The sequence below is a fragment of the Bos javanicus genome, chromosome 5 (assembly GCF_032452875.1).
Source record: "Bos javanicus breed banteng chromosome 5, ARS-OSU_banteng_1.0, whole genome shotgun sequence".
Classification (NCBI taxonomy): domain Eukaryota; kingdom Metazoa; phylum Chordata; class Mammalia; order Artiodactyla; family Bovidae; genus Bos; species Bos javanicus.
In genome coordinates this window covers 115,981,511-115,996,783 of record NC_083872.1, presented here as the reverse complement: position 1 = coordinate 115,996,783, position 15,273 = coordinate 115,981,511, and the positions used below count along the sequence as shown (strand labels likewise).

The 15,273-nt window shown below is 53.2% G+C and overlaps 1 protein-coding gene and 1 long non-coding RNA gene across 3 annotated transcripts in view; both read left to right on the top strand.

Moving 5' to 3' along the window:
* Positions 1–15,273, top strand: part of PHF21B (PHD finger protein 21B) — an 86,239-nt gene that overhangs the window by 17,280 nt on the left and 53,686 nt on the right. The window lies entirely within an intron of this gene.
* LOC133248517 (uncharacterized) lies at positions 1,857–12,096 on the top strand. The gene is made up of 3 exons (XR_009736740.1): positions 1,857–5,033; positions 6,694–6,861; positions 7,688–12,096. It is a non-coding gene; the product is annotated as an uncharacterized LOC133248517 (long non-coding RNA).

Sequence of the window (15,273 nt, the reverse complement as noted above, 5' to 3'; positions counted from 1 at the left end):
GTGCTGACCCGATTTTCCAAGGCTGTGTTCGCATCTCTTCTGCTTTGTTTAGTTGATGTAAAAGGCAAACGGGGTGCCCGGCGCACGGCTCGGTGCTGGCCGGCAGGAGGGGGACGGTGGCCCCGGCCTGGAAGGTGGGCGGCTGCCCAGCTTGATCGGGTGCTGCAGGCTGCCCTGGGGATGGGCTGAAGCTCTCCCTGGCACGCCCTGGGCTTGGGTATTTTTATCTGGACTTCTTTCCTGTAATGACACTAATTTGGCTACGGCGGAAGTGGGGACGTTTACAGATCTTTCCTTGTAATCAGCAGGCCTGTGAGTAGAGGTAGGAGGTGTTCTAGATGCGGGTGGAGGAGGCTGGCAAGGAGCAGAAGCAGGGCCAGGGAAGGGACCTTCCAGCCTGGCTGCTCCTGAGCCCGGGGACCTCGGCTGGCTACTTCCCTTCCCGAGTGTTAACTCTCGTGTCTGCTGGGTGAGGCTCCTGCATCCACTGTAACAGAGCGCCCTATGGCAGGAGGGTCAAATGTACTCCCTCACGATGTGGAGGCCAGAAGTCTGAAATCAAGGCGCCAGCATGGCTGTGCTCCCTCCAGAGTCCAGAGGAGGGTCCTTCCTGCCCCTTCTGGCTTCTGGGGGCTCCAGGTATTCCTGGGCTCGAGACGGCTTCCCTCTGGTCTCTGCCTCTGTCTCTACATGGCTGAGTTCTCTTTGAGTCTGTGTCCTCCCTTCTTATAAGGGGGCTTCCTTTGTGGCTCAGTTGGTAAAGAATCCACCTGCAATGTGGGAGACCTGGGTTCTATCCCTGGGTTGGGAAGATCCCCTGGAGAAGGAAAAGACTCCACACTCCAGTATTCTGGCCCGGAGAATTCCATGGGGTCTCAAAGAGTCAGACACGACTGAGTGACTTTCACTTTCTTGCGAGGAGCCCACTCATTACATTTTGGGTCCCTCCATCCAGTATGATCTTAACTAATTATATGTGCAAAGACCTGATTCCCAAAGGTCACATTCTGCGGTTCTGGGTGGACATTAACCCACTGTGTCTACCAGTGGGAGCTAGTCACGCCTTCCTTGGATTATGGGTGGGGGTCCCACTGCCCATTTCCCTCCCCTCCCGCTGGCCCCCCTGCCCAGCTCGCGGAGTCCGGTTCAGGCCCTGGCTCATTCACATCACTCTGCTCCCATCACCACCGTCCTCCTGAGCCTCTGCTCTGACTCGGCAGGCAGGGCAGTGCCGTCCTAACCTGTTGTGCCAGGCAGCTCTGTCCAAACTCTTGCAGAATCCTCCCCTGGCTTGGGTGCTTCCTTCCTAAGACAGCAGAGGGTGTGGGGCTGGAGGGAGTTACATGGAGCTGAATTTTGGCTTAACCTCTAGCACTTTCTAAGGATCAGGAGTGTGTGGAGAGAGCCCACTGCCCCAGGAGGTGACAAGCTCCTGTTGGGAGTGAGGGATGCTGGGGTGTTTGCACGTGGGGGGTTTCACCAGGCCAAGTGGAGTCCCCTCTGCCCAGGAGTCAGCCTCTCCCACTCGGCCCAGCAGTCTGTCCTGTGACCCGACCACAGCTCCCTCTTTTAGGTTGCTCACTGACACGTTTACCAAGGGCATTTTGGAAGGCAGGCCCCGAAGGAGGTGAAGCTCAGGGTTCTGGCAGCTCCTTCCCACCCACCCCCTGGCCAGCTCAGAAAAATGCATGGGGCTGCTGTCCCATGTCCCCAGATGAGCCCTCCTGCGGTGTGCAAGCGCAGAGGCCAGCAGAGCCAAGAGGCAAGCTGCAGGAGGGGCCAAATGGGGCCCAGCTGAGGTGGGGGGAGGGGATGGGGGAGGGGAGGAGGGGGAGGGGATGGAGGTGGAGGAGGTCAGGGAGGTAGTGGAGGTGGGGAGATGGGGGAGTTGATAGAGGTGATGGAGGTGGGAGAAGTCATGGAGGCGGAGGATGGGGGGCGGTGACGGAGCTGGGGAAGGTGGTGGAGGTGGAGGAGGTCAGAGAGGTTGTGGAGGTCGTGGAGGTGGTGAGCGGCGGCACAGGGCCGCCGGCCGAAATACGGCCGCGGGACAGCCCTCTCCTCTCCGGGAAGGTCGTTCATTCTCACTTCACGTCCTCGGTGCCCAGAGGTGAAAGGCACCAGCGTTGCCGCCTGAATCGTGCCCCGGCTGCGGTAAAGCCCGGCTGCCTTGCTCTGGACAGTGGCCGAGGCTGTCCCCGGCCTGCGGGGGCAGGTCCCCTGTGGCCGCCCGGCTTAGACGTAGGCAGGGAGCCTCTGTTGGCCTCACCGTTGACTGTTGCGGCTTCCATTTAGGGGCACGCAGAGCTCATCTTGGAGGAACAGTTAGAGGACTTTTGCTTGTTCTTTTCTTAACAGCATAGATTTGTTAAGTAACACTGAATTTTCTGTTGTGGTAAAGTGCATATTACATAAAATGTATCATCTCAGTCATTTTTAAGTGGGCGATTCAGTGGCATTCAGTACGTTCCCCATGTTGTACCACCATCACCCGCTTCTCCAGAACTGAAACTCTGTCCCTACTGAACAAACAGTAACTCCTGGTTTCCCTCCCCCAGCCCCTGCCAACCACCACCCTACTTTCTGTCTCTGAAACTGATGACCCTCGGTCCTTCATCTGAGTGGGATCATACATGCTTGTCTTTTTGTACCTGACTTACTTCACTGAGCAGCGTCCTTAAGGCTCATCCATGTTGCAGCCTGTGCTGGGGCTCCGTTCCTTTCCCTGGCTGGATAACATTCCGACCCATGAATATGCCACCTCCTGCTTATCCATCCACCCTTTGATCAACAGTGCAGTCATTTCCGCCTTTCGGCTCCCGTGAATAAAGCTGCTGTGGACGTGGGGTGACAGGTGTCTGTTCAGGTCTTTGTTTTCACTTACTTTGAACACACATCCAGAAGTGGGATTGCTGGGTGGGACGTTTGTTGTACACCCTAGACAGGCCTGTGGCAGAGAGAAGCCTTCGGGGTTTCACAGGGCATCCCCAAGTGGAGACAGTCTAAGGCTAGCCCCCTCCGTCAGACTGACGTCCTGTGACCCTGGGATCCCTAGTGTTGACACCATCACCTTCCAGGGAGCTTGTATCCCGCTGGCTTCGTAGCTCCTGATGGATCTCTGCCCCGTGGGCGTGGGCGTGAGTGGGCGTGGGTGTGGGTCACGTGGATGCAGCAGAAGCGTCCACCAAGCCTGTTGGCTGCTTCATGTACAGCTCTACAAAGGGGCGGGCACAGCTGCAAGACTCTCCTAGAGTTTGGTGTTGACACTAAAAACACGGCCATTAACAACGTAAGCTGCTTATGGTAGTTTGTAAGACCTTGTAGTCTTACAGTGTGTGGTTTACTTTCCCTTTTGTCTCTTATGATGATCAGTCAGTGCAGATGCGGCACCGATTCCCCGAGTCCTTTCACTCACTAACACTCATGTTACACGGTGGCATTTTTGCGTGTCTGCTGTTGCCGCATACGTTAACCCACTGGAAGGTCACGTTTCACGGGTGAAAAAGCCGTGCCATGGGCCCCACGGAGGAGAACCCAGAGACAGGAGGTCCTGTGGGCTTGGGAGGCCGCTTCTTGGAGTCACTGTCACCACCCCCCACCACGTCCGAGTCTTCCTCATCCCCTGACCCAAAGGGTTCAAGGATGTCTGTTGAAAGGCTCCCCCCATCTGCTAATCAGGCAGCTCTGTGAGTAGTTCCTCGGGCTAGGTTCCCGTTCTTTGCTGGTCTGGGTTGGCCCTGGGGTGAGGTCCGCGTTGCCAGCATCAACCCAGGCTCCTCCCGAGGTGCAAGGAAGAGTAGTAATCCGCAGACTGTTCTCGGTGAGACTTCTTCTTCTGGCATTGGTATTAATATTTCTTAAACTTTTGTTGTTTGGGCTCTCACAGACGACAAAATGACATAAGGAGTAGTGGACAAAAATGTGCAGTTGGCTGGGATTATTTTGAAGATTTCGGAGGACTCTGCCAGTGTTCCGTTTGTTTTTCTTTCTTTTTTTTTTTTGTGCAGATAACTGCAGTTCTGTTTTCTACAGTAACTCTGACTCTGAAAATTTCTTTGTGGTTTCAGCTCTCAGATCCCTTCTCTAACTCTTGTTCATCCTGATCTTGAGCAAGTTACTGATGATCCTTCAGCTTCCTTTTCACTCACCTGAGAAGTGGAGGTAATCCGAACACTTGCTTGTAGAACTTGAAGGATGAGGCCGAGTGAAGGGTGGGAGGTGCTTAGCACAGAGCTTGGTGCATGGTGGGGGCTCCAGAGAGGCGAGTTCTCCCGCTGTGTCTTTAGGCCAGACCATTATCCTCCACTGTGAAGTTTCCAAGACACCCATCTCTCTGGGTGCTCCTGGCCTCAGCTCTCATCGCCACCCCCAGCTCCCTACCATCATCTCGCCCGTTTCACCTACTAAATATTTCCCTCACTTTTCTCCACCTCTGCACCTCTGGTTCACTGGTCAGCAGCCTCCTAACTGCCTCTAGGGTCTGTCTTCCATACCATCACTAAGGCTGTCTTTTTAAAGTAGAGCCCTTGCGTGATGTTTCTGTGCTTAAAAACCATCTCCCGGTCCCCACTGCCCACGGCAAGAGCTTCACGTCTGCCTCAGCCTCTTGCCCCAGTGAGTTGAGTCAGAGAACCTGCTGTGCTGAAGCTGGGGCCAGGCCTGGAGCCCCAGCCTACGGTCCGCCCTCTGGCCCAACTCCAGGACCACTGGCAGGTGGGAGACACGCTGGGCACCAGGGAACACGGTCTGTAAGTCAGTGCCTTAAGGAAGAAGATTCAGAAATTCTTTGTAGTCAGTAGACTGGACCTTTCATTTTCTGGGTTCAGATCACTTCTTCAACCTCATCTCTTGACACAAAGCTGTTGACTGTTTCCCAGACATACCAAATGCCCGTGGGTCACCGGTCTTAGCCTACGGCATTGCTCCTGCCTGGACTGACCCTTTTCTCTTGAACAAGACACTGCTCATGCCCCAAAGCCCGGGGCAGATCCTTACCCTCCAGAAAGACACCTCTGGCTTCATTTAGGTTGGAGGTAATGATGGTCACAGTGGTGATGGTGGTGGTGGTGGTGGTGGTGATGGTGATGGGGAAGAAAGGGTGACAAGGACAGAGACGGTGGTGAGGATGGGGATGAAGGTGAGGATGGGGATGAAGGTGAGGGTGGTGAGGATGGGGATGAAGGTGAGGGTGGTGAGGATGAGGATGAAGGTGAGGATGGGGATGAAGGTGAGGGTGGTGAGGATGGGGATGAAGGTGAGGGTGGTGAGGATGAGGATGAAGGTGAGGATGGGGATGAAGGTGAGGGTGGTGAGGATGGGGATGAAGGTGAGGGTGGGGATGAAGGTGACGAAGTGAGGATGGGGATAAGGGTGATGTCAAAGATGGTGAAGTTGGTGATGACGGTGATAAAGTGGATGGTGAGGATGCTAATGTAATGATGCTAGTGGTGGTAAAGGTTGTGGTGGTTATGGTGATAATAATGGTAATAATGGTTGTAATGATGACATCGGAGAAGGCAATGGCACCCCACTCCAGTACTCTTGCCTGGAAAATCCCATGGACAGAGGAGCCTGGTGGGCTGTAGTAAGAGTCGGACACGACTGAGTGACTTCACTTTCACTTTTCACTTTCCTGCATTGGAGAAGGAAACGGCAACCCACTCCAGTGTTCTTGCCTGGAGAATCCCAGGGATGGTGGAGCCTGGTGGGCTGCCGTCTATGGGGTCGCACAGAGTCGGACACGACTGAAGCGACTTAGCAATGATGACATCAGTGATGATCATGGTTTTCACCATCAGCCACTTCCTGTGGCAGGTCTGAGTGTTTCCAGTTTAACTTACCATCACAACACGTCTCTATGAGGAAATGTCGTGCCCACTACACCCTGGAGGAGCAGAGACGTGTATCAGGGGCCAGTGCTGCTCAGTCGAGTCTGTGTCTCACACACAGGCTCACAGCAGTGACGTTTGAATCACTAGATAGTGGATGAGCCTTAGAAACTGTAAACGTGATGAATGTGCTCTTGCTGCTATATCCTAAAGACAAGAGGACAAGATGCTTGTGTAAAGAGGAAGCAGAAAGCTTTAAAAGTCTAGAAGCTCCTGAAGTTGGCATCCAAAGAGCAGAGCGCCTTGTGTCCCAGCTGGGAACCCGTCCAGAGTTGATAACAAGATGGCACAAAATGCTGCTGACATTACTTTTAAAACCTGTGAGGCTTAGATACCACGTTTCAGAACAAGCATGTCTTTGCAGGCAGTTATTTGTGTGACATCTGATGTCACTGTGTAGGTCTGGGCTTCCTGGGTTCTGCTCTTGAAAGCTGTCTGCTCCTCTTACGTTCTGTTGGCCTCCAGCGGGTACCACTGATACTTGGGAGGGAAATCACAGGTGCCGGAAGTGGTACATGACTTTTCTTGGAATTTAAAACTTTAAATGAAAAACGACAAGATAAGTAATCCTGCCACCTTAAAAATGTACTTGATAAATTGTGGAGCGAGTTTTAATACAGATAAGTGTATGTGTGAAGTACTTCCACAGGTGTAATGACCACGTAACATACGTTTTTTTAAACTCTCGGGTGGCCCTTCCTCTCCACTAGTAATTCCAGACTTTGCAAAGACTCAGGCCCTGCTTGAGCCTTCAGTCGGGGTCCTCAGAGGCTGCCCCCTGACCGTCTGCATCTGCATCTCCCAGGAGCTCGTTTGCCAGCAGGAACCTGGCGTCACCCCGCACTTGTGGAAGCAGGAGCTCCACCACTGGCCCAAGGCACACTCCCCACAGGATTCTGGGGCCCCTGGACTTCGAGAACCAGGGCTCTGGGTGAGGGTCACCCTTTCCCTGGCCGCCTGACCAAGCGGAAAGGTATGGATGGCATGCTTCTTCAGCCCTTAGTGAGTCTTTTCTTCTTGTGGTGGTGGGGATGCTGGTGGTGATGGTGGAGATAATGGTGGTGGTCGTGGTGGTCATGGTGGTGATGGTGGTGACAGTGGTTTTGTGATGCTGGTGGTGATGGTTGTCAGCCCTTGCTAACCTCAGGGAAAGATTAAGGATATTGGAGCCTGGAGGGAGAGACCCGGCCCCAGTTACTCATCTCACACACTTGGGTAAGACACAGAAACTTCCTGAACCTCATTTTCCCTGCCTGCAAAGTGGAAGCAGCAAATACCTTTACTTGCTATAAAGCCTCTGCAAATATCAGCGGTTTTATTATTTAAACTCCGAAGACGACTCTGGATTCTAGTCCTGTGACCTCTATGTCCAGGTGGAAGGAGGGCTAACAGTTGGTGAATAGTCTGGTGTCAGGCTGTTTTCACCTATATTTGATGTATTGAGACATTTCTGTTCATCTGCATTGATCCTTTCAGGATGAATTTTAACGCATATTTCTTTTAAACTTAAAAAAAAAAAAAAAAGATCCCAGAAAGGGCAGAAGATAATCTCAGAGTCCTCGTCACCGGCCCTGTGGCCCGGGTCCCTGGTCCCCTGTCTCGGCTCTTCCAGGCTTGCCGCTGGTGTCCAGGGTCGCCGAGCTCCCCGGGCTGAGTGGCCTGGGTGGCTGCACCTGCCCAAGAATCACCAGCCAAGGCCACGGAGTAGAGGAGCCTGGTTCCCTTTTCCCATTTTAGGTTATTAAATGGGTTTCCTCCCACTTGGCCCCATCTGAATCGGGTTCTCTTTCGTCCCCCAGAACCTCATCTCCTGCTTCCCCTGGCTTTGATCTTGTCGTTGCAGTTGTGGTGTCTGCCGTTGGCGGCTCCTCCCTCACCCCAGGTGCCTCCTTCCTGCCACCGAGCCTGCTGCTCCTGTAGTACATACTCGCCCCTAATGAGCTACTTTAAAAAATCAGCATTGATTTCTAGATAAAAATCACAATTAATTTTAAATGCCCTCTGTAAACCTTGTTACAAATAATTGCCAGAGACACATAAAGTCTGAAATTAATTAAAATCGACAGCCTCACCGGATGCAGGATGTGCTTCTCATTGTTTTACTTACGTGTCTGAGCCCGTGTGTGGATATCGCTCGGGCCGAAGCTGTGGCTCGGAGATTCCAGGTGGGAGAGGAAGGGGGTTGCTGGAGGACGCTGTGCAGGAGCGGGGAGAACGTGGGTTGGAGCTGCCCTGACCTGGCTGGCAGCCCTGCCTCCAACCTTTCGGTTGTTGGATGACCTTCCGAGCCTCAGGCTCCTCGTGTGTGAAATGGGTTTAGTAACAGTGTGCCTCAATAACCTCAGATATGCAGATGACACTGCCCTGATGGCAGAAAGCGAAGAGGAACTAAAGAGCCTCTTGATGAAAGCGAAAGAGGAGAGTGAAAAAGCTGGCTTAAAACTCAACATTCAGAAAACTAGGATCATGGCATCTAGTCCCATTGCTTCATGGCAAATAGATGGGGAAACAGTGGAAACAATGGCTGACTTTTTTGGGGGGGGCTCTAAAATTACTGTAGATGGTGACTGCAGCCATGAAATTAAAAGACGCTTGCTCTTTGGAAGAAAAGTTATGACCAACCTAGACAGCATATTAAAAAGCAGAGACATTAATTTATCAATAAAGGTCTGTCTAGTCAAGGCTATGGTTTTTCCAGTTGTCATGTATGGATGTGAGAGTTGGACTGTGAAGAAAGCTGAGTGCCAAAGAATTGATGCTTTTGAACTGTGGTGTTGGAGAAGACTCTTGAGAGTCCCTTGGACTGCAAGGAGGTCCAACCAGTCTATCCTAAAGGAGATCAGTCCTGGGTGTTCATTGGAAGGACTGATGCGAAAGCTGAAACTCCAATACTTTGGCCACCTGATGCGAAGAGCTGACTCATTGGAAAAAACCCTGATGCTGGGAGGGATTGGGGGCAGGAGGAGAAGGGGACAACAGAGGATGAGATGGTTGGTTGGATGGCATCACCGACTCAATGGACATAAGTTTGAGTAAACTCTGGGGGTTGGTGATGGACAGGGAGGCCTGGCGTGCTGCAGTCCATGGGGTCACAGAGAGTCGGACACGACTGAGTGACTGGACTGGACTGAAGTGAACAGTGTGCATGTGTGTGCACTCATTCAGATCTGACTCTTTGTGACCCTATGGACTGTAGCCCACCAGGCTCCTCTGTCCATGGAGTTTTCCAGGCAAGAATACTGGAGTGGGTTGCCCTTTCCTTCTCCAGGGGATCTTCCTGACCCAGGGATCGAACCCACCTCTCTTGTGTCTCCCGCAGTAGCAGGCGGGTTCTCTACTGGCGGAGCCACCGGGAAAGCCTTATTAACAACAGCCACCTCCCAGACTCGCTGGTCGTGATGGTGCGGATATGCTGGCTTGGAGTCAATACTCAGGGTTTATTATTACTCCCTCGTCTTCCCCCTCGATCCCCCTTCCACACACCAGCCTTGCCAGAGTTGCTTCATTCATTCCCTCCCCACCTTGCTGCTGCCACCGGATAAATAGAAGCAGACAGGAGGGAGAGAGGGCAGGGATGCCAGGCAGTTGCTGTCTTCTGGGCAAAAGCACTGGCCTGGGGGTAGGGAGGCATCTTGGTCCAGTCCTGCAGACCCGGATGAGGGTCGCCTCCACCTCCCCTCTCCCCTGCCTCTGTGCTCTCGAGGCTGGCAGGGCAATCAGGGTCGGTGTTTGCCGAGGTGAAGGGGGCTGGCAGAGCTTGCGATCGCCTGCCCTCCTGGAGCAAGCCCCTCTCTCAGCACTGGGGCAGTGTGTAGGGCGAGGAAATTCTTCTGCATGATTGCTATAGTAACTGGACGCATTTATAAGTTGCGTTCATGGTCAACCTTTTGTCAGTTTCCATTCCAGAATTCTCAGACTGACTCCAGCGTGTCCTTGAGGGGAGCGCTCTGTGGCCTTCACATTTCCTCGTGGCTGCCCGTGTGGCTCTTGTTTAGGCTCCTCCCCAGCCCTCTTCCTGGAGGAGCACAGGCCCAGGACTGACTCTTAGGTTGTGCTTTTCACTGGCGACGTGTGGCTCGGCGGGTGCTTAGCATCCTCTGAGCCTCAGTCGCCTCGAGGAGAGTGGCACCTCTCTGCTTGTGAGGCCGTGTGTTGAGTGTTTGGGAGTGTTTCCGGAAATGTGAGATGCTGGGGAAACAGACCCGCAGCACAGAGCCCCTGCCGTTGACAAACTCGCAGGCAGGCCTGGTGGCAGATCAGGGCACCCCAACTTGGTGAGTGGAAGTAGGGGGGCTTAGACACCTGAGGGGGTCCTGAGTAGGAGCCACCAGTCCAGCCAGGGGTGGCAGGAGACTGCGTCCCCGCGAGGGAGGAGGTGGCACAGGAACAGACCGTGCCGCTCCAGAGGGACATCTTCTCTCCTCCCCCTCTTCCCTCTCTCCCTGTCTACTTCCCGCCTTGTCTTCCAAGTCCCCAGGTATGCCTTCCCTTGTCTCCCTCTCTCTTTGGAAGCTCTAGACAGTAAAGGCTGGCTCCACTTCCAATTCCTTCCGTGCCTGTGGTCCCAGAGAGAAATAAATGACCCCCCACCCCCGCCATGTCTCTGCAGGAAGTGGCTACAGAGAGGAGAGAACAAAGCTTGGAGTTATTTATTTCTTGCTTTGCAGAAATGTTTATTGGCAAGTAGCGTGGCAAGGTGGAATGGTTTGATTTGATTAGCAAGTCTAAATGTATTAGCAGCGAGACAGAAACGATATTACAATTAGTGGTAATTAGCTGTGCTGATGACTCTGGGTGGCAGTGCCGGGTGACAGATGTTGCTTCCTGGTCCCGGGTTAGACAGAGAGGGCACTTTTACCCTTGTGAAGAGACTCAGCTCCAGGGCAGAGGTGGGGCAGGGGGGCAGTGGTGCCTGAGACCTCAGCCCTATTGTCAGCAAGTCTTGAGTAATAGCTGATGAGTCGGGTCACAGAGACGTGTGTGTGGGTCCTGCTGGTACTGTGTAAAGGGACTGTGATGTTGGGGGCCAGTGGGCTTGACTTGAGGGGAGCCCGAGCCCCTCCCAGCCTGCCCTGAGTCGGCACCACTGATGACAGCAGCAGTGGCTGGCTTTGTACACCTGCATCTCTCTACAGGTCCTTGATTTAGCACAGCCCCTCCCAACCCTGTTCACTGAGGTTTTCATGTGGCCTCGCTCCCCACGACCAGTGCCCAGCCAGGGCTGCAGCGAGGACCCCGGGGGTACTTTGGTAATGAGTGGTGCACACCGATAGTGCCTTAAGGAGTTGGCATAGACTCAGGAGACACTCGAAACCACGTGACCACGCTTTTGCAAGTTAGTTGACTCGAGCGTGTGTTGTCAGTGACTTTGAACAAGGTTGGAGGATGGAATGGAAATGACTGACACTCCCCATCCTCCAGGAGTTTCCGGACGTCGATGGGGACAGCAGACAAGCATCCATCCTGCAGACGTAGCCAAGGGCGTCGTGGTGAACGATGAGAATGTTTCAGAACTGGAGGGAGGTGGTGGTTGCCCAGTCTGTGAACGGACTAAATACCACTGAACTGTTCGCTTTAAAATGGTTATTTTTATGTTCTATCAATTTCACCTCAATGTTTTAAAAAAGCAAAATTCTAAGAGAGAATTTGGAAACCCAGACACTGTAAACTGGGAGCATCTCAGAGAGTTTAGTGAAATAAGTTTATCTGTAGTGAGACAAAGTTTCTGAAAACTCAGAGCTGGTAAACAGAGATGATCCTGGATGCTGAGTCTGCCTCTGAGGCTGGAAAGAGCCGGAATGGTGAGGAGGGGAGAGGCGTGTCTGTGATGCCTGGGGTGAGGTGAAGACCCAGGCTCAAGGGTGCAGGGCAGCCCTTGGGGGACGGTGAAGAAGAGGTGGAGAGAAAGTGGGCAGAGACCAGGCTTCCTGTCTGCCTTTGGCTGCTCTCCAGGGACTGCAGAACGGGGCAGTGTGTGCCATCTGTATGTCCGGCGGGGGATGCTGCCCTGATGCCCCCAGGCTACCCATGCATGTTGGAGGCCATGGCAGCCTCTTGAGTGGGGCCCCCTCTCCCTTTCATCACAGGTGGACTTGGCCTCAGCAGCAGCACCCACTCAGAGAGGCAGCCCCCAGACCGCAGCTCCTCCTTGTCCCCCGTGGCCCACAGGCCATCAGTGACAACATGAATTAAGGAATGCGCATGCTCAGTCGTGTCAGACTCTTTGTGACCCCATGGACTGTAGCGGGCTCCGCCAGACTCCTCTGTCCGTGGGATTCTCCAGGCAAGAATACATTTGTACTTGAGGTCGCGTTTGTACTTGAGTCCAGAAAGGAAGTTTCAGAAAAATGCTTTGGTATGAGTCCATTTATAGAAAGTACAAAACGTTCAAAACAGTATATGTATGTTTAAATAAATGTATTTGTTCAACTCTAAAGAAAAGTCAGGGAAGGATAAATACGAAATAGTAGTTACTCAGATATGAGAGGAAGTAGGGAAGGCAGGCAGGAGTATTTCAAAACTGGTGTTCCTTTTCTTAAGCTGGGATGTTTACAGATGATACTGTTGTTCTTTAAATGCCACACATTTTATTATTTCTAATATCTCTTCAGTGCTTAATAAAAACACACGTGTTCTAAACATGTACTGCCGTATGGGGCGTCCTACCTCAAACCCACTGTGAGATTTTGAGCTTAGGCAAACGGGTCAGGGCTGTCCGTGGCCATAAAACCTTGGGCAACAGGGCAGCTCCTGGTTACTAGAGGAAAAACATTGTGTAACTCTGGAAATAGGACAGAATGGTCAAAAGTGTACGAAGCCAGCTGTGGGGTGTCTGCCCTGTGGTGGTACATAAATCATAAATTTGCTTTTTTCCCTAAAGTAACATGAAGTCCACAATTTAGATCTTTAACCAACAGGAATTCTGGAAATGACGCAAAACTGATTAGCGCCCCCTCCTGGGCAAGGTGAGAAGGAACCTTTGCAAGCCCGGTAGGAGGGCGGCCGTGCCTGCGACGGTTCAGCACCGCGGACAGCGCTCGCGCGGCCGCTTTCGGAGGGGCCCCTTTGCCGTGGGGGAGGACGACTGGAGCCTAGAGACCCGGGTTGGAATCCTGCCTCTTGGAATTCTTAGCTGTGTGGGCTCGGGCATATTCTCAGGGCTCTGGATCCTCAGTTCCCTCCTGTCTTCCTGGTAGGGGGCTATGAGCAGGGGGGCTACTGCCATGGTCCCCAGCACGTGCTCTGGGGGTGGTCAAAGGGGGCTGGGGTGGGCAGGTCAGAGTGGGAGAGGCCAGATTCGTCCTGCTTGTGGGTTTCATGTCACATGGGGGAGCGGGTGCCATGAGTGGTGACTGGTGTCACCAGGCCTGTCACAGACTTCCTAGGTTGCTGGGACAGCGGGCCGGGCAAACAGGAACCCCACTATGGCCCGTCCGTCACCTGCACTTCCTGCTCAGGACCAGCTTCAGGGTGGCCAGAGGAGGGCAAGGCCAAGCAGGTGGCAGCATCACCTGAGGCTTGTCCCAGGTGTGGGGTAGGTACGGGGAGCAGAGGTGCCTCAGCCAGGAGCTCGGACCCTGGACCCTCAGACTCTGGAGAGGGTGGCTTGGTGCACGTGGTGATGGTGGCAGCGGCTTCTGAAAAGCTCTATTTTTTCTTAGTGATGCGAGGAAGCAAGCTCTCCGTCCCGTGTGGCTGGGAGGAGGCCTGAGGACAGAGGTGAGCGTGGGGAGTCATCCATGCAGGAGAGGATTCTCTCAGTGTTAAATTCTGGGGTGTTTGGGACTTCCTTGGCAGTCTAGTGGTTAAAACTCTGCGCTTCCACTGCAGGGGGTGCGGGTTCGATCCCTGGTCAGGGGATCCTGCATGCTGTGTGGTGCGGTCAAAAAGTTAAAATAAATTCTGGGGCATTTGCTTCTAGTCACAGGCAGACTCGTTTGTTAACATATGTTTCTTTTTTATTTGTTTAGCGGTTGGGTACTGGGAGTGTTATATGATCTAAACTCTCGATAACAAGGAACACATACCATTAATTGAAACAGATGGGTTGGCATCTATGTCTCCATATCCACCCTGGCCTTATTAAGTCTCAGTCACATTCACACTGGGCAGCTCTGTTTCGCACCGTGAGCCCGGCATGGGTGGAAGGATTCCCGCTGTTTGAAGAACTAGCCTTCTTTCTCCTTGATTTCTAGCCTGATGTGACATACACTGGAGTCAAAGCTGGGGAGGTGGTGACAAGGGCTGGAAGTGACCAGCTGTGGGGACAGTGCATTTGGCGACAAAGCTCAACCTTAGTCCAGGGCTGCGGGGGTCCGTCCTGCATGGCACCAGCACATCTGGGTGTGTGGGTTGTGTCTGTGAGAGTGTAAGCATGGGTCACATCAGGGCATGTTCATGAGACTCCGTGTCCTTACACACATGCGTGTTTACACCATCACACGCCAACACTGGGGGGCCAAGGATGGAACTGATGTTTCATGCCTGTCTGCCCTCACACCTGCTGTGACCCCAACCCAGTGCTTCCTGTGCTTCCGGGCAAGAAGGGGTCAACTTAGGCCAGGGCTCCAGGGACACAACTCCTCCTGCCAAGCCATAGCCTTGGATGGTTGATCAGCATCCGAAACATACGCACCTGGTGTTGTTTCTGCTCATTCTGTCTGTGTCGTCCTTTCCTTCCTCCTCCAATATTCCTGCTAATCCTTTAAAAACTGACTTTGGCACCTCCTCTGAGAAGGCTTCCCTGACTTCACCATGCTGGGCTAGATCTTCCCCAGCTGGTTGCATGGCTCTAGGAGCAGGGGCCACACCTTCCTCCCAGGGTGCTCCATCCGTCTCAAGATGTCTTGCCAAAGCTGGGAACACAGTAGGTGCTTGCTATATGTTGTATTTCAGGACAGTTACTTCTTCCCTCCCCTCACCAGGCATGAGAGGATTTTTCTTCCGGTTTACTGTGAGAACCTGATGAGATTCCTGGAGGTAGAACCCCCAAATATGGGGCCTCCCTTTTTAGACTGGCCCCTAGGAGTTTCTCACTCTCAAGTTCTTCTCCACTGAGACTCCAGCAATTTGTTGAAGTTACCATTTAAGCGTTCCTGCCAGTGACCAGTTGCCCAGCTATGGTCCTGGTAAGCCATGATTCTCTGGAGCTACCTGTATGTCTGTCCAGGCAGCCTCCTCTCCTGCCTCTGTTCCCTGCCCCCTATCCCTTGACTTGTCAGGGCCCAGCCTCTCCTGGGGCCCCAGTTGTCTGGCAGCAAAGACACCATCACTGCTGAGAAAGGAGCTTCCTTTCTTTTGGAGCAAACAAACACCCACACAGCTCTGGTGTGCACTGATGGAGAGGGAGAGGGCTGGGATCATGTTAGTCCCGGGGGTCAGCTCC